The 19,790-nt window shown below is 41.2% G+C and overlaps 1 pseudogene; it reads left to right on the forward strand.

Moving 5' to 3' along the window:
• Positions 1–19,790, forward strand: part of LOC139456182 (zinc finger protein 721-like) — a 46,512-nt pseudogene that overhangs the window by 18,378 nt on the left and 8,344 nt on the right.

Consider the following 19,790-nt stretch of genomic DNA (forward strand, 5'->3'; position numbering starts at 1 on the left):
TTGGGACCGTTTTTCCGTTTCTAGTTGAGGTTATTCTGCGCGTGCTGGTGATTAGGGGTTGAGGGTTTTGGTCTTGGTTTATGTTAGCTTCTAGAGAGTATAATTGTAAGTCCTCAGTTGTTTCCCTTGGGTTAACCCTAATTACGCCTCGTGTATATTGTTGCCAATTAGGTGTTTGTTTGATTACCGTGACGTGGAATATTTGAGTTATTTTATTTGCTGCGTTGTAAGATTCTCGGTTAGGAAAGATTATCTGGTATCCTTTGTTGGCTTTTTTAATATTGTTGTAATTTATTTTTTGTCTTTTGAACCAAAGTCCTATTTTGTCTGCCGAAAGTTCTAGTGAGAGAGTGGTGCCTGAGCCTGCTGAGAAGAAGTAGAGGGCGAAGGTGGTGAGGAAGGCGGCCGGGGAGGGTGTTTGCGATGGAGGTGGAGTGGATGTGTCGAGTTTGCGTTTTTTGGTGTTTTGTGGTGGCGAGTTAGCTGGTTTGGTTGGGGTGGTGTATGTCGTGTTTTCGCCATACTCGGTCGGGACAATGTTTTCGAGTGACCTCCCAGAAGTGTTGACAGCATGATGCCTATGCCCTTAACGTATTACAGCAGTCATGGTACGGTAGGTGAATACACTTCAGTGAGAGATTATAGAAAAGATTAATATAACAAATGACACCATTGACATATCATAAGATACAAGATATAATGGATGTGTTGAATGTGGAAACACATTTACAGTATCAGGTAGTTTATCATGATACATATTGTGTCATATTTTGTATGGTCCCAGTCCATAGTTGTAATTGTGAAAACATCTGTAGGAAATGCATTCATTTGATAAAGGAAAGTCACAAGTCATTTTTTATGTTTTCAGTGAACACGATACCAAGAAGTTAATAATGGAAGCACAAAGCCAACAACAGAATACTGCCTCTGTTACTGAAACACGTGTGATCACCGTCTGTGAGAGTGAATTGCTGGAAACAGATCGTCTCAAGAAACACTGTGTTGCTGACACGCTGGAAACAGGTGATCTCCAGCAACACAAAGATCGTGGTGGTCCTTCAAAGCGATCACAGTGTGGAAAGTGTGGGGCAACATTTATTAAATCAGGTGCCATGAAAAGGCACATGCTTTGTCACAGTGAAGTCAAGCTTCATCAGTGTGATGAATATGGGAAAGGATTTACTCAATCATGCAGCCTGAAGGCACACATGAGGATTCACAGTGGAATCAAGCCTTATCAGTGTGTTGAATGTGGGAAAACATTTACACGATCAAATACTTTGCAGACACACATGAGGATTCACAGTGGAATAAAGCTTTTTGAGTGCAGTGTATGTGAGAAAACATTTGCATTATCAGATGCCCTGCAGAGACACATGCGAGTTCACACTGGAATCAAGCCGTATCACTGTGTTGAATGTGGAAAAAGATTTGCACAATCATGTAACCTGCAGACCCACATGAGGATTCACAGTGGAATCACGCCGTATCAGTGTGTTGAATGTGGGAAAGGATTTACACAATCATGTAACCTGCAGTCACACATGAGGATTCACAGTGGAATCAAGCCGTATCAGTGTGTTGAATGTGGGAAAGAATTTACACAATCATCTAACCTGCAGTCACACATGAGGGTTCACAGTGAAATCAAGCCGTATCAGTGTGTTGAATGTGGGAAAGGATTTACACAATCATCTAACCTGCAGAGACACATGAGGGTTCACAGTGGAATGAAGCCTTTTGAGTGCAGTGTATGTGAGAAAACATTTGCATTATCAGATGCCCTGCAGAGTCACATGCGAGTTCACAGTGGAATCAAGCCGTATCAGTGTGTTGAATGTGGAAAAAGATTCACACAATCATGTAACCTGCAGACCCACATGAGGATTCACAGTGGAATCAAGCCTTATCAGTGTGTTGAATGTGGGAAAGGATTTGCACAATCATGTAACCTGCAGTCCCACATGAGGATTCACAGTGGAATCAAGCCGTATCAGTGTGTTGAATGTGGGAAAGGATTTACACAATCATCTAACCTGCAGTCACACATGAGGATACACAGTGAAATCAAGCCGTATTAGGGTGTTGAATGTGGGAAAGGATTTGCACAATCATCTAACCTGCAGAAACACACGAGGGTTCACAGTGGAATCAAGCCGTATCGGTATATTGAATTGTGTGGATTGTAATCTCATAAGTGAATGAGTGTGCATAACAACTGATAAATGATAAATCAACCGACGTGTTATCGGGTAATCCTTTAATCCATGCATGGGCTACTGACACCTAGAGATTGGTGTATTCCATCTGCTCTACATAACTACAGATATAGTGGGGTCAAGTTTAGATTTTCTCCATTTATATACAAATTATTATCATTTGAAAATAAATATCTTCAAGAAGGTGGGTTAACCAGATTTTTATGCTAACCCATTATTAAACACACATTATTATTATTCAAAATCTTTCATGGACACAACATGGGGAAACGTTTTGAAAGTACACCAATCTATGTTAAGTGTGTTATTTATCGGCAAGCATTTGGGACCATTTACTAATTGGGCGACGATGTCAGTTGTAGAAACCATTTACTAAAATCGAACCAGACCTTCTGGTATTCCGTTTTCGTGGTTTTATTTTCATATCACGTTTGCCAATTTCATTGTCAATTCAGGAGATTTAAACTTTACATTTGTCAGCCTTTTGTGATAAAGTCTATAGTCAAGCCCGCATGTGCACTCTCTGAAGTTGTTTAACATATATGATATGGAATTTAATTGCCTGAAAAAAGGGCCAATTCATGATTCTATTAACTGAAATTTATTCTGTGGCGTTGACTTTTTGAATGATCTGTTACTGAATCTTTCTGAATAAAATATTGTTTAAATCAATATGAATCGTTAGTAGAATGATGAACAACATGCCAGACAACATCAGCTCTCTTGTTGGTCACACTTCATAATGACACTTGTCGGTTAGAGTAACAAACGTGTATATGATCTTCTGATAGGTAGAATGATGGGCTACAAAATAGACAACTGTCTGATTGGTCACAATGCAAAACGACACCTTGCCAGTCTGGATTGGTGTGTTGGTTGGTTTGTTGTTTAACACCACACTCAGCAATATTCCAGCTATATGGCGGCGGTGTGTAAATAATCGAGTCTGAACCAGACAATCCAGTCATGGATATGATGAGCACTGATCCACGCAGTTGGGATCGATGACATGCATGAACCAAGTCAGCGAGCCTGACCACCTGATCCCATCGGTCGCCTCTTACGACAAGCATGTGTTGCTGAAGACGTATTCCACCCCGGATCTTCATGGGTCGCCAGCCTTGGTGACAGACTTACATAGTTTGGGTTTTAATGTGCGCTGTCTGACATATGTGTATTTCGCGCACGGGCCCGCCAGGCCATTTAATAATGTGGTGGAGAAGGTCAGGCAACCTGGAAGGGGTTTATGGTTGCTTAATCAATTTATGGCGGAATTTTGGTGTTTTCAAATATGCCATGCTAAAAAGGTGGGTGAACTAAATGAGTTTGTGTGGTTGTGTGTTTTTAGGATTTGTGGTTTATATTTTATTGGTAACTTGTTTGTTGTGTTTTGTTTGTTTGTTTTCTAAATGTGGTCTCGTATAGTAGGCCTGTTTTGGGTTAGATAATCTAGTTCTAAGTCTTTGCCTAGTTTAATAACATTGGTGGCGCTATTAGGTGTCTGATGTATTAGTTTTGGACGGTGTTTGTGTTTTTGTTTTTGATAGTGTGGATAAGGGTTAAGAGTTTTTAGTGTTCTTTATATGGGGGCTGTTCCAAATTTCAACACTGAAACAATGTCATGTGCCTGTTGAGTGTGTTGAATGTGAGAAAATATTTACAGCCAGGTAGCCGGAAGCCACACATAAGGACCCACACATAGGTCTTCAGCAATCCATGCTTGCCGTAAAGGCGACTATGCTTGTTGTAAGAGGCGATTGGGTGGTCAGGCTCGCTGACTTGGTTGATGCATGTCTTCGATCCAAACTACGTGGATCGATGCTCATGATGTCAATCACTGGATTGTCTTGTTCAGACTCGATTACTTACAGACCGACCTCATAAAGCTGGAATATTGCTGAGCGCAGCGTAAAACAACAAACCAACCAACAAACAAACATAATGTGTCTAAAAAACATAATAGGACCACATCCAAATGTCCAAAGATCAGCTGTGAAATGATCGAACAACATACACATCCACGGCAAAGAAAATAGGGCAATATGATAAACGAAAATGTCCGCATCTGTTGTGCTTGGATGTGGTCACCATGATCATTGACAACAGTTACCCATAGAGGCAATGAAATGCCGAATATCGCGTTTAAGAATGTTCTGCCAGTCTTTCTGAAGTACAACAGGCAGTGCTTGGAGTGTCTGCTTTGTTGGATTCCGTCGGGGCACACGGCGATCCAAAACATCCCATAGATGCTCAATCGGAGAGAAATCGTGTAAACCTGTGCAATATGAGGTCATCCGCTTTCTTGTTGAAAAGGTCCACTGTTGACGTAAATGAACGCGATGGCGTGATGTTGCACGATGTCGTCTCCATGTGGTCTTCTGATAGGTAGAATGATGGGCTACAGACTACAATATTAACTTTCTCGTTGGTCCCACTGCAACACATGCAATCAGTGAAACGTCCAAAGATACTGCTGGTAAAACAATGTAGAAAGTTTATTGCTGTACGATGTGATGATGCATATTATTATTGTTTGTCAATGTTTTAATAGAACTGTGATATAAAGTATATGTTGGCTGTTGTTTATATCATTTTTATTCAGTGTGGGGAAATGTCCTATATACCACGAAGTGGTCATAACATTGACATTGGACAAAGGGCAATATATTTGTTTATCAATGTTTATCTTTGAGAGAGATCTATCGGTGTTACCTATGTTATGAGGAACATAACGGTATGTTCTTATTCCTTCATCAGGTGAATCACTGCTTGGGTGCAGAATGCTCTGAACCGCAAAAGAAACGTCACCCAAATTAACATTGCATGAAAAGTTGTCATTTAAATATCTTGGTAATTTTTGTCAAAGTTTCTAAAATTTAACATTACCTTGTCCGGAAAAAATAAATTTGATGATAAAAACATAAAGCAGATAACAACAAAACCGATCGCCCAAACGCATCACGGCAACGGCCATGGTAACCCGACGCACGTGAGTTCCGTGCAAATTGAATGCACATGTGTTCCCCCATTTCTTGCCCTATAAAAATCCACCCAGATCAGATAACATTCATTCGTTATTTAATTGCGACCACACATCAACACTACAGATGACAGACCACTTAGTGGAAGACCAAGGGTCACCACCCGACGTCAGCATCGTCAGATTGCGCGACAGCATCTTCAAGATCGCTTTGTTACTGCTGCGGAAACTGCTCGACAGACCATGGGGACACACCAGTGACACATTAGTGGGACGTCGTGCGTCAACGATTGACGAACGGACACCTCCACTGTCACAGGGAGTTGCCATGCAATGCCATTATGCATCCAGAACAGTTAAGTACTGGTGCAGACTGATCCACAGCCACAGCCACAGCATAGACTTCCCCACCAAGCATAGAAAGTGATTAAAACTCTTGATGATAATGGTATTAATACTTGGGCCTCATCTACAAGAAATATTTTATTTAGAATATGGTTTTGAATCTTTGTACCTGGTATGTCTGTCTCAAGACATTGACTCCAATTCAGCATTTACGGAGATTTGGGGCAGTGGGGTAGCCTAGTGGTTAAAGTGTTCGCACATCACGCCAAAGTCCCAGGCTTGATTTCGGACATGGGTACAATGTGCGAAGCCAAAGTCTGGCGTGCCGCTGTGATATTGCTGGAATATTGCTAAAAGCGGGGTAAAACCATACTCACTCACTATGACTGCTTCTTTTTCATTTGGCACCTCTCCCTACATCTAAATGCAATTATTATATATAGTTATACCAAGGAATTTTGTCCGTCCATCCTTCCATCCGTCTGTCCTTCCGAAGACATGTTTTGTGTGATCTATAACTTGAAAACTACAACGCAGATTCAACTGTTGAACACTGTTTATACCTGTAGGAGAGATGCAGTGCGAAATGTGATTACAAATACTGTATTTGGATTTTCTGAAAAAATACATGTGTTTTCCTATTACTTGAAAACTACTGCATGGATTCGTTACAGATTTAGGACACAGTTTCCAGTCTAACAGAAGAGGTACAATGCAAAGTTTGATTTTGATATGTGTATTTTCTGAAAAACTTAGATCACTTCATGATATCGTTGACATGAAGTGGACAAGTCTTTAGAAGAAGACTTGAGGAATCCTGTTCAATTCCCGCACCAAGATGGCTTCAGTTATCTAAGTGCGTGTCTCCCAATCTTGTCCAAGACATGCTCAATTGGCACACGTCCGGTGATTAAGATAATGTGTGGCAATATTGAACAATGGATTACCATCTATTGATAATTTATATAAAATATAAACTAGTGTCCAAAAGAAACGATACCAACTTATTTTCAAAATTGTTTTTTACTAAGTGAATTGTCTAGTATGAAAACATGCCAATTCGTATTGCACATCCCAAACACAGCATAGTCGATAAAAAATACCGGGAACACGTGATCACTTCCGGGAAAAAACGTAAATTTCGTGAAAGTGACATTTCCCTCTCTAGCATGTTCTGCACGTGCATAAAAACTGTATAAAACGGCTGATCAGACACGTTGATATCACAGCAACAAAAAGAACACAAGATAAGCCACGTTTGACAGCCATCGAGAGAGAGAGAGCCGTTGGAATGGTCCAACAAGGAGCGTCACACGTCGACGTCGTTAGAAGGTTGGGCTGCGCACGCATCACTATCACCAGGTTGATGCAGCGGTTACGTCAGACAGGTCAGACGTCAGACAGGCCCAGGAGTGGAAGACCACGAGTAACCACGCCCCGTGAAGATCGTTACATCCGGGTATTACACCTGAGGAACCACACCGTAACAGCGACGTCCACGGCGGCTACAGCACTGGGACACAGGATCAGTCGACAGACAGTCTACAGGAGACTCCGGCAGTATGGTATCCGGCCACGTCATCCCTACCGCGGACCGCTCCTGACGCCTCGACACCGGAACAACAGACTGATCTGGGCCAGGCGAGTTCGACGTTGGCAACGGCGGGACTGGGCACGTGTTATGTTCTCTGATGAGAGCAGATTCCTCATCTTCAGAAACGATGGACGGCAGCTTGTATACCGACGATTTGGTGAACGTTTGGCGCCTGCCTGTATCCAATAGGTCCGGCCGTTTGGAGGTGGAGGGTTAATGGTTTGGGGTGGCATATGTGGTGACGTCAAAACGATGCTTGTCGTAATTCGTGGAAACCTGAATGCACAGCGTTATCTTGATGACATCCTACGGCCTGTTGTGGTGCCCTTTATTCAGCAACAGCCTCATGGACTCCTTTTCCAACATGACAATGCAAGGCCACACACAGCAAGATTGACACAGAACTTCCTTGCCAACGCCAACGTACAGGTTTTGCCATGGCCCGCATGTTCACCGGACATGAATCCCATCGAGCACTTATGGGACCACCTCGATCGGCAAATCCGACGTCGCCGTGTGCCTCCAGTCAACGTCCAGGACTTGGAACGATGTCTCCTCGAGGAATGGCAACGCATCACCCCCAACGTCATCAGACGTTTGACGTCATCAGTCCGTAGGCATGTTCTGGCATGTATTGATGCTCACGATGGACATACCCGCTACTGACTTGACTTTGAGACGTGTGATGTGACATTTCCCGTTGTTTCTGTGATCAGTGCTCTAACGAAATGTTCATTTTTCGACCCCACCCATCTTTAAAGGCTTGTCATATTGGTTGTACAGATTTTATTGAAATGAAATTTTTGTACAGATGTTGTGAAAGAATTTCTCAAAAGCATAACACCAATCCTAAACTTCTGCATTGTTTAGTTTTTCTTTTATGTCGTTGCAAACAGGTGGTATCGTTTCTTTTGGACACTAGTTTACATCTAAAATTAACACAATCAACGCCCATTTGTTATCAAATGTTTTCTCTGTTATCATTTCTTAATATTATCTACATATCTTTAATGGTCTTAACGTTATCCACATTGTACAAGTTGTGTTTCTTTTGTGGTTGAGTATAATTATATAACCTGTATTACCACTCACTCACTCACACACTCACATCACGTGACTATAAACTGTATATACTTCCAGTCCCTGTCGGTGCATTTATGCAAGCTTAATGTCTCTTTAGGGATGTTTAGATTAGATGACAGAAAGTTCATGCGTCTTCTGCTATTGAACGAAAGTTCTATTTATTTCAAAGTCTTCTGAACGATTGTAACTGAATACCGAAGCGCATTATCTCTAAAAACCAAGATGGCAAATAATTGGCATGCACCAAACTCCCTTGTTAATCATTAATCATACTGTAATCGGTCGACTCATCAGAAAACGGGGGCACGGGTGGCCCTGTCGTCTAGGGCACCGCGATTCACTGTGCAGAGTTGCGTCCCTTGGACACGCCAGAAACCTATGATTGTGGGTTCGAATCCCGGTTCGCCCCGGATATGTTTCTAGGTTTGTCAGCACCATACCCGTGCTCGTGGGTTTCACCGAAGTTGTAAACGTCTGAGACCTGCATCGCTTCGGGCTTTCCTCCCACATTAAGCTGACACGCCGTGATATGACTTGAATACTGTTAAAAGCGACGTTAAATCAAACTCACTCATCAGAAAACCCATATTGACTGGACATGTGAGTGACTTGCCGAGATCAGGATGTCCATTGAAGACCAGTGCCAGAGAGGACAGGGTCCTTGTACGCCAGGCAAAACGGCTGCAAACTTCACCTAGCACTGTTATTCATCATCACTGGCCATGGCATACCCACAACAGAGTGGCCTTTTGCACCATCGGCGTCGACTAAATGCAGCAGGATTAAGGGCCAATAAATCATCCACATCCTCTCACAATATCACATGCTGGACCTTTTAGCGGTTTACCAAGACACCACTTTGGAAGGTTTTGGTGTGACTCATTTTGAGAACCATGCATTTACCACACGTCCTGCCTTAATGGATGACAATGCCCGACCCCACCGAGCACGAGTTGTGAATGACCATCTCCAGAACAACTCTGCCTGTGCTTTCTCGAAGCCCAGGCCTGGGCCCACATGCACAAAGCGATCTCAGCGTTACGACTATTGTAGGCCTATGTTAAAGTATGGCCTGGGAGTTACGATCATCCAATCCAGCAATTATATGGGATCGGTTGGGACGTAGAGTTAGAGCCAGAGACCCTCCAGCATAAAATCCCCAAGAACTGACTCGGGCATCGCTTGAGGAATGACAACACATCCCTCAGTTGAGGATCAGATGTCTGATGTTGACCATGAGGAGGCCTGCTGACGTGATCCGTGTACAGGGTGACAACACCAGACATTGACACTATTGATCATTTGACTGTCTTTGACGAAAATCGGACCGGACTTTCTGGCTTTGCTTTTTCGTGAATTTATTTTCATTTCGATGTTTGCTTTTTTTATTGTCGATTTGACAGGTCAAGGCTTCACATTTGCAGCCTTATGTGATATCTGGCTATATTCAAACTATAGTCCCACTCTGGAGTAAATGGCGTATCGTCAATACTGATGGGCTTGTATACACTACAATGGAGGAACGCACAGTAAAACAGACCCGTTAAGAATTGACAATTATATCACAGACATCCACGGGTATATAGTTATACCATGAAGCAAGGGCGTAGTGATTGTTGTTTAAAGTTGTTATACGTTGTTGATATACAATTTAGCTGCTGAAAAATAAGGACCATTTGGGGTTTTGATTACACGAACTGAACTATATTCTGTATGTAGGCGTTAATTCCGGATCCATGGTGAATGCAATTTAAACCGTACCAGCATGAATTGTACAACTCACATGTCATGAATGTCCACACGTGGTCCACGAAGAACTTGGTCAGTTTACTTTTATCCAACAGGCTCGGCAACTTTAACTGACTGGTTGGTCACACTTCAGTATGAGACATTGTCAGTCAGAGTGACATTCGTGCGTATATAGGTTTTCAGAAGATGATACAATAGTCATTACCCTTAGCAAATAACGACCGCCTCCGTCGTCCAGTGGTAGAGCGTCCGCCAAGAGAGCGGGCGGTCAGGGGTTCGATCCCCAAAAGACGTTAAGAGATGGTACTTGTTGGCGCTCGGCGCTCGGCTTTAAAGGGCGAAAAACCCACGCTTGCTGTAAAAGGAGACTCTGCTGGTTGTAAGAGGCGATTAACGGGATCGGGTGGTCAGGCTCGCTGACTTGGTTGGTGCATGTCATTGATCCTAGTTGCGCGCGCGCACGCGTGTGTGTGTGTCTTCGTGTGTGTGTGTGTGTGTCTTAGTGTGTGTGTGTGAGTGTGTGTGTGTGTGTGTGTGTGTGTGTGTGTGTGTGGCTGCTTTTACTCGTCCGGACTAATTCCGATTTCATAGCGCTAACCCACTGAGATACCATACCGCAGTTTCACATAAATACCCCACTCAGATCCCACGCACACTCCGAGCCGGCCATTCTTTGTTTTAGCCCCTGCAGGTAACAACAAGTACCATCTTTCAACGTCTTTTGGTATGACGCAGCCGGGTATCGAACCTCCGACCTTCCGCTCTCCTTGACTACGGAGGCGGTCGGAGGAATATAAACACATACACGCAGCTTAGACTAAATGTAATTTGATTCATTTCATATCACAAAGGAAAACGCTTAAACAGTGTTGATATAAGTATCTATATCCATCAAAGCAACACATAAGTGGTGGAAAATAACAACTTTCTCAAACCTCCCCTCGCATGACGCCGTGCAATAAGATATATTGTTACACCTCTATTAAGAATCTGACATTTCCATATCACGTGATGAAACAATACATTTCAATGTAGACCCACTAACATGTGACTGACACTGACCTCGAGTATTGACTCACCATTGCGTTAAGATACACATTTATTTGTTTTTAATTTGAGAAAGTTGAGAATCAGAACGATGTAAACAACTTTTAAAAGAAACTTTATCTTGTCTCACATATGTATATTGATACGGGTACATACGAAATATATAAATAATTATGAAAATATTTTTTAAAACATTCCTCACTGCAAATTATTACAGAAAACACGTTTTGTTATTCGGACGCAAACATCAGAGGGAGTCACGCTGTGTCCTTGACTGGTTTACCTGTCCTAGAGCGCAAGCGCTCCTCGCCCGCAGTCGTAAGGGACGAAGGGCAGGGGACCAGTCAGCTCTATCTGACCTATTTCTCCACACAGCATTTCGCTGCACCTATTTCGTTGACCTATTTCCGTGTGGCAAAATACAACAAATAATAACTTCCTTATGTAACAATGTCCTTATAAAGTAAAACCAGCACAAGGACACCCCAGCCCATCATAAATCAGATATAGGGGTACAGCAAGGTTGTATTCTATCACCAACATTGTTAATTCTATTTATTAAAAGATTTTGAATATTAGTTTGTTAAAGAAAAACATGGCCTCACTCACTGTTTGTTGATGATATGGTTCCTCTATCCGATTCGCCGGCCTAACTTCAGGAGCTTCTCAATAATCCCTAAAAATACTGCACTGGCAATAAACCAACTATCAACATCGAAAATAATTAATGTAGTTATACTTGTCAATAAAACTGACAATCCAACATTCAAATGGTAAGTAGCTGGACAAGAGATTAATGTTCCAGACAGATACAATTACTTAGGTGTTGTATTTCATCAAAATTATTAATTTAAACAATGTGTAGAATTTCCAAAGAGCATATACTATGTGCTCTTCTAACCTGTTTGAATTTAGACGCAAATGCCTGGTGCAAAATGTTCAAGGCAATTGTTGAACCTGCTGTCCTATATAACTGTAAGGTGTATTGACGGAGTTCTGCATAGGTATATGGATATATTTTTACAAACAAAATTTGGAAACGTGTTCTCGGAGTCTCTCAATAAACACATAACTGGGCATGCAGAGCGGAGCTTGGTTTGTTACCCCTATTTGTTAGGATCATTAAATCGATTGTTCAATTCTACAAACATAATTGACAATCTGCTGTCTTAAAACATGCTTTCAATGAATCAATAACTATGGCCAAACATAAAATTAGATGGTACTATAAATTTGACGACGCGCATGGGGAGCCGGGAACCAGCTTAAGGGCAGGGTAAGCAGGTTCCCGGCTTCTTTTGCGCATCGTCAACTTGGCTCTTATAATGTGGTAGAGACGGGGCCCAGCTACAGGATAAGGTACAGGTTAGACTGGTTCCCGGATCCTCCGCTTGGTGTCGCTGCTCTTGCTCCGCTTTCCAATGAAGCTGTCGCAGGAACGAACAGGAACCAGTCTAGGTACTGGTTCATTCTGAACATAGCTCCCCTAGCGGAGACTTCGGTCGTTACATGCAGCCCGCAAAGCAGGGAGGCCGAACGCTAAAGTTGACTCTCGAATGTAAGTAACTGCAACTGAATGAACAGATCGTAAGATTTAACAGTGAATGACTGAGAAGGGAGATAATTTCATAACGTCTGCTTATGGACTGGTCTCGTTTGTTTAGTGATTCCTAGCTATTTATCCATGAACTTTAACAGCCTGCAACCTCGGGGTATCGCGGTACTTGTCATGAACGCTGAACGGAACAAAATGCACTCACTAAACTTATTTTATGTGTCTCTCTATATCAGATGTCATTTATTTTATCTAACAATGCATATTTTACTGATGAAAGTTCATTATTTACATTAGTTGCGCCGAGTAAAAGCCGGGCCTCGCGCTCAGTTTGACAAGGGAGAGAACTGCATCGTATCGCGGTACAGAGAAAAGTTGTCGATGGAGGTCCGAATTGGACAAAAAGAGGACATAGTTCTACCTACCACTTACTGTGATGATGCCAGAATTCAGTGATTTGTCCAGACAATTTCATAAACAGCACAAGTAAAATTCTAAATGTTATAAGTAATAAGTATTCAATGCATAAGTATTCAATGCAAAAATATTTAAAGGGGCTCTGATCTAAAGCAATTCCCTGGGACTGGTTGTTGCCTTTGTTATTGTTTTTTCCCAGTGAGTACCCGGATGTATAGCAGAAATCTAGACTAGTTCGCGACCTGTGCTGCCCCATTCGTAAGCGCATTAGCCACCTTTGTGGGTAGCAATAGGGGCGTATGGTCACATTGATCAACAAAATGAAATACAGTTTTCGAGATAATAAGGAAATGTAGGTATCGTTGTGGGTAGCATCGGTGATGGTGACGAAGTTTTGATAAGTCACTTGCTTGGTAATTTTGTGATTTTCGTTTACAGTATTTTGACTTGCAACACAAAGTAAATATTTCACCTGAGCATTGCTTTTTTATAGTGTGTATATTTTTTTACTGTCAAAATTGTAACATTTTAAAATTTATTAAACGCCTAAATATTCAGTTATTTTACAAATTGACTGAAAAACATTTCCATCTGTTTTATTATGATAACAAATTCCAAACATTTTGTTGTTTAATGTCATCACCAAGAGAAATGTTATGTTGAAAAGTACATTTTTCTATGTCGTTTGGCTTCTAATCCTACATAATAATCTATTGTGGTGTTTTTAGGCCCTTTTGATCGTCTTAAACAATTTTATTTAATCTGGACAGATTCTTCAGTCAAAATGACTGAAATATTTACACAATTTGTAAAATGTGATTCTCTCAGGCAATTTATTAAAGTGTAGGGTTATCATGGTTATACCAGAAAACATGGATGACAACAAGGGAGAAGTAATCGTATTATCGACGCAATCTGAAATCCGAAAATGCTTTCACTGCATGGATACTTTTTTTTTATTATTAAACTATAACCATCTGGGGTATTTCCAAATGACGACATCTGATGGGCTCCGCCGTTCTTTTTGTCTGTTTATTTAGGCTGAAGAAATTAATTTACATGCGCCCTTTGTCGAAATCCTTAGAGATCACAGTTAACCAATCAGTGTTCAAAAATGCGTAAACAAATATTGCCTCCAAGTTTATTTAGTTGTCCTTGCAGACGGTATGCCCTGTCTCTGGTCACACTCAGTTGCGTTGCGTATCATCCGGGTATCATCCGGGTACTCACGGGGAAAAAACAATAACAAAGGCAACAACCAGTCCCGGGGAATTGCTTTAGATCAGTGCCCCTTTAAGAAATCAATAACAAAATATAATAAATGATATTTTAAGTTTGTTTTGAAAAAAAATCTGATGACAATAATTTGAACTAGAATTTAGTTTTTGTGTAACCTTGAGATTTCAGTGATGCCTTCAAATTACAAGGTATGTCATTATCACAAGGCAAAGGAGGTAACCCATAGTGGTCCAGACTGTTATTATTTACAGACCGCTGTCATATAGCTTGAATATTGCTGAGTTTGGCGTTTAGCAACAAACAAACAAACAAAGCATATAGTCAAATACAGTTGAGGTTGGCTGTTTCATCATCAATGCTACTTAGGGAGTTCCCACGCACAATTATGATGAAAATGTTTTAAAGTATTTTGGAGTTTGCAGAAAGCTAACTGTGTTTTAGAGCTGCTCTTAGTCCAGACTCCTTGGTTTCAGTGACAGTGACAGATTTGCATAGAGAGAACAGTGGTCTGACAAGTGTAAGTGGATGTACTTTCAGACTTTAAGAGGAACCCAAATCCTCACACTTATGTAATGTGTAATGATGTTGACTGCAGTGCTAGAATCATAATATTGGTATGATGAATAGTTTCCAAACGAGTCAACGAGTCATCATTCTGCCATTTAGCATGTTTTGGATGCATGTGTTAGTATTCTGACATGAGGTCATGTCTAAATTAGTTGGTCACAGGGCCTGTGTTTTTTCTGTTTATGGGGAAAGTATCCTGGGTAGAGGAGAATGGCCACTGTTTCGCTCTGATGTAATCTGATCACCCAAAGTTCCTGTTCTTGCATAAAAGTCTCTGCCTGCTATTAATTTCACTTTCCATATGCTCAAGTTTTCAGGGGGTATTTAGAGATTATTATATGATTATGAGCATGCGTGTCACACTGACTTAACACAACAAGTGTCAGAATTCTTGTGTTTCCCAATCATCATCATGCCAATGGGGGAGTGAGGTTAGTACATGATTTCTTACAAGAGTTTTGTAAAATCAGTATGACACACGTGTGAGCATAATAATTTCTGTATCACCCATTATTCATTATTCCTTTTGAGCTGCCCTTTCAAAAAATGCACCGATCACCAACGCTGTCCTAGAAAAACACTATTTGTTGAATGACGTCAACAATCTTCAGCTATGGCATTGTTTCTAGTGTGGCTTCATTCTGACCTTACGTTTCAACAAGATTCAAATGATGTCAACAATGCTAAACAATAACCTAGTGCGGGAGAAGTGATATTTGTAGAAATGAACATTCGATTTTTATGAACATGGTTATGTCTAACCCTGTGGGTAATACACATATATATAACTCCAATAATCCTCAGTACTGTTTAGTGCCTTGCCACAGTCTGTTATCCACAGCGTGTCCTCATCAGTTCTGTCAGGTGAGGTGAGGTGAAATTGGGTTTAACGTCGCGTCCAAGAGCTCACACAGATACCATGCCAAAGTTTAACATGAACATCCCACTCAGACACAGTATACTGACTCCGAGCCGACCAGTCCCTGTTTTAGCCCCTTAATCATCTTTTTACGTCTTTTGGTATGAGCGGCCGGGGATCGAACCCCGGACCTTCTGTTCTCTGGGCGGACGCTCTACCACAAGGCCACGGGGCAGTTAGATCTGTTTGGAATTGGAATGTCGGAAATATATTCTTTACTGTACATGAGAGCTGTGCCACCTCTAGTATCAACACCAGAAGTTCTTTGCTTAACTATAACATTGTTCTGTTAAATATATTTCTAATATCTTCTATTTCATCTTGGCTAATCCACCACTCTGTTGAGCCTATGAAATCTGGAGCTTCTACTCTACTAGTGAGTGAGTGAGTTGGTTTTAACGCCGCTTTTAACAGTATTCCAATTATATCAAGGTGGGCAGCTTAATGTGGGAGGAAAGCCTGAAGGGATGCAGGTCTCAGACATTTACCATGTTTACCACTTTGGTGAAACCCATGAGCACAGGTATGGTACTGACAAACCTAGAAACATAATCAAGGTGAATCGTGATTCGAACCCACAAAATCCAATCGCCATGTAGAGCTACCAAGTTTCTTCCATTCTGGGTGTGAGGGTTTCTAAAAAAATACCCAATTCATTGACATCTTCAGTATTCAGAATTGTCTTATTGCAACGATAGACCATTAACAATGTTATGATGTTATAATAATGACATCACTATATATTATATCTCTCCCCGTCGACATCGTTGTCAAAAAATATTTTGAAAATCATTGACCACAGAATCCATAAGTTTGGATTAAGGCTTCAAAATTTGACCCCGACTGCGTCATACCAAAACCACGTTAAAAGATGGTACCTGTTGTTACCCTATCAGGCGCTCGGCATTTATGGGCTAAAACAAGGACTGGTCGCCTTGGAGTCAGTATACTGTGTCTGAGGGGGGTATTCATGTTAAACTGCGGCATGGTATCTCAGTGAGCTAGCACTATAAATCGGCATCAGTCTGGACTAGTACAAGCAGCCACACACACACATACATGGGCATCCATGTCACTATATTAGTGCAATAATCTTGGACGCGACGTTAAGCCCCATTTCACCTCACCTCAAAATTTTATGTAACTTCCCAGCGTCTATCATGAAGAACTACTCAACATAGGCATGATAGGAGCAAAGCCAACCGCAAAATGCCACCCAGGTCTATGAACAGTAAACGGTAAACAGGTGAAGGTAATTAATAGATAAGTGGGTAATTTCTTGCTAATTTGGCAGGAATTTGATTCTATCCCACAGTTTTCTCAAATGGTAGTTTTCTGAATTTTGCATATTTTCTTTGATGTGTGCAATGCCGTATTCAGCAATGGTGGATAAAATTACATATATTATGGATGTCAGGATGTAAATAAGTTCAGATTTTGCGTATGAGCAGATGTTTTCAACTATTGGTAGTGTTTTTCCAAGTAAATAAATTGTGAGTGTCACATGTCATCTACGCTTGTCAGCAGTTTGTCTATTTTCGAAAGTTTATGAAACGAAATCCTCTAGGATTATACATCTTTGTGAGTATGCCCCCAAAATGAAGTTAGATATAATTACAGGATTGTTAGAGTTGTGGGGGATCACAATGTACAGTTGTTGGAGATTGTGTCCGGTTCAACCAATCGATGATGTAATCATTCATAAAGTTTTTGTTTATAATTGTTTGAAACAAAAATTGCTGTTTCTTAGAAATGAAGAAACTAGAGTGTTTTCTGTTCATCAAAGAACAAAGATGATCAAATGAAAAATAGTATCATATAAAGAAAATATCTGACTATGCGTCCCTTGACATCAAGTGCCTTCGAGTCAACAGTGGCAGTTATGGTTGTGTGCCGACAACTTTGACAAATACTTTTTTATCTTGAGCGATTTTCTTTTTGAGGTACATAACCACTTAAAGTTTTGATATTTAGAAAACTGAGCATATATTATTTATATGACACGTAAAGCCTACTTGGCAAACAGTTATTGCTTGTATTATTTGTGGGTGTGGTTATGCTATTCGCCTTTTGAACCCATTGGACAATAGTATTCAGAGCCTTAAATAAGACACTTCAGTTTGAGGAGTGACGTCCCTTAAGAGTAAGTGAACACTTGCCCTTTGCGGTCCACAGAATTTTTTTTTTTTGTGAGTAACCAAAGGTATCATGATACATATCCTATCATCATTAAATTATGTATGGAACCAACCCCAGCGGTTTTCTTCTCGAAACATCTTCAGGCAATGCATAAACGCAAAAAAAGAAAATGACAACTCATTTATGTTTTCAGTGAACATTATAACATCCACAAGTTAATAATGGAAGTACAAAGCCAACAACAGAATCCTGGCTCTGTTACTGAAACATGTGTAGTCAGGGACTGTGGGAGCGACTTGCTGGACAAAAGTGACACCGAGAAAGAATCTGCCATTGACACACTGGAAACAGGTGATCTCAAGGAACAATCTGCCATTGACACACTGGAAACAGGTGATCTCAATGAACAATCTGCCATTGATACACTGGAAACAGGTGATCTCAATGAACAATCTGCCATTGACACACTGGAAACAGGTGATCTCAATAAACGATCTGCCATTGACACACTGGAAACAGGTGATCTCAAGGAACAAAAGGCAAAGCAGTTTCAAAGGTGTAGTGAGCGTGGGAAAACTTTAACACAACCAAGTAATCTGAAGACACACATGAGTATTCACAGTGGAATCAAGCCTTACCAGTGTGGTGAATGCGGGAAAGGATATACATACTCAGGTAGCCTGAAGTCACACATGAACAGTCACAGTGGAGTCAAGCCTTATCAGTGTGTTCAATGTGAGGAAACGTTTACACAATCAGGTAATCTGCAGAAACACATGTGGATTCACAGTGAAATCAAGCCTTATGAGTGTGGTGAATGTGAGAAAATGTTTACATCATCAGGTAATCTGCAGAAGCACATGAGGATTCACAGTGAAATCAAGCCTTATGAGTGTGGTGAATGTGAGGAAACGTTTACACAATCAGGTAATCTGCAGGAGCACATGAGGAGTCACAGTGAAATCAAGCCTTATGAGTGTGGTGAATGTGAAAAAAGATTTACACTACCAAGTAACCTGAAGACACACATGAGGATTCACAGTGGAGAGAAGCCTTATCAGTGTATGGAATGTGAGAAAAGATTTACACTATCAAGCAACCTGCAGGGTCACATGAAGATTCATACCGGATCCAAGCCCTATCAGTGTGGTGATTGTGGGAAAACGTTTTCATTCTCAGGTAACCTACAGAGACACAAAAGGATTCACAGTGGAATCAAGCCTTATCAGTGTGTTGAATGTGGGAAAGAATTTTCAGATTCAGGCAGCCTGAAGGCACACATAAGGATTCACACTGGAATCAAGCCTTATCAGTGTGTTGAATGTGGGAAAGGATTTACACAGTCAGGCAGCCTGAACACACACATGAGGCTTCACAGTGGAATCAAGCCTCATCAGTGTGTTGAATGTGGGAAAGGATTTACGCTGTCAAGTTACCTGAAGAAACACATGAGGATTCACATGAGGTTTCACAGTGGAATCAAACCATATCAGTGTGGTGAATGTAAGAAACAGTTTACAGACTCAGCTAACCTGCAGACACACATGACTATTCACAGTGGACTAGCCTCATCAGTGTTCTGAATGTGGAAAACAATTTACACAATCATCTAACCTGCAGACACACACGAGGAGTCACGGTGGAACCAATTGAATAAATTGAGTTTTAGTGTATTGTATACATTACAACTGAGTCGCCATTTTCCTGAGACGGCCTGTATCAATTCTCATTGGTCGCCTGCAGGATGTGGTCACTGTCAAACACGACAGTCCATGACATCACGGAGGTGTTCTTAGGGGGGGACATGTCTGGGAAGTGTGCATGCCACGGCAATTCACTGACGTTGTTGGCTGCAAACAATATCTGTACTATTCTGGCTGTTTTGGATCTGGCATTGTCAAGCTGATAAAGGACACCACATGAGAGTTTTTGTAGAA

Source organism: Haliotis cracherodii, unplaced genomic scaffold (assembly GCF_022045235.1).
Source record: "Haliotis cracherodii isolate W230 unplaced genomic scaffold, xgHalCrac1.p SCAF_11, whole genome shotgun sequence".
Classification (NCBI taxonomy): Eukaryota; Metazoa; Mollusca; class Gastropoda; order Lepetellida; family Haliotidae; genus Haliotis; species Haliotis cracherodii.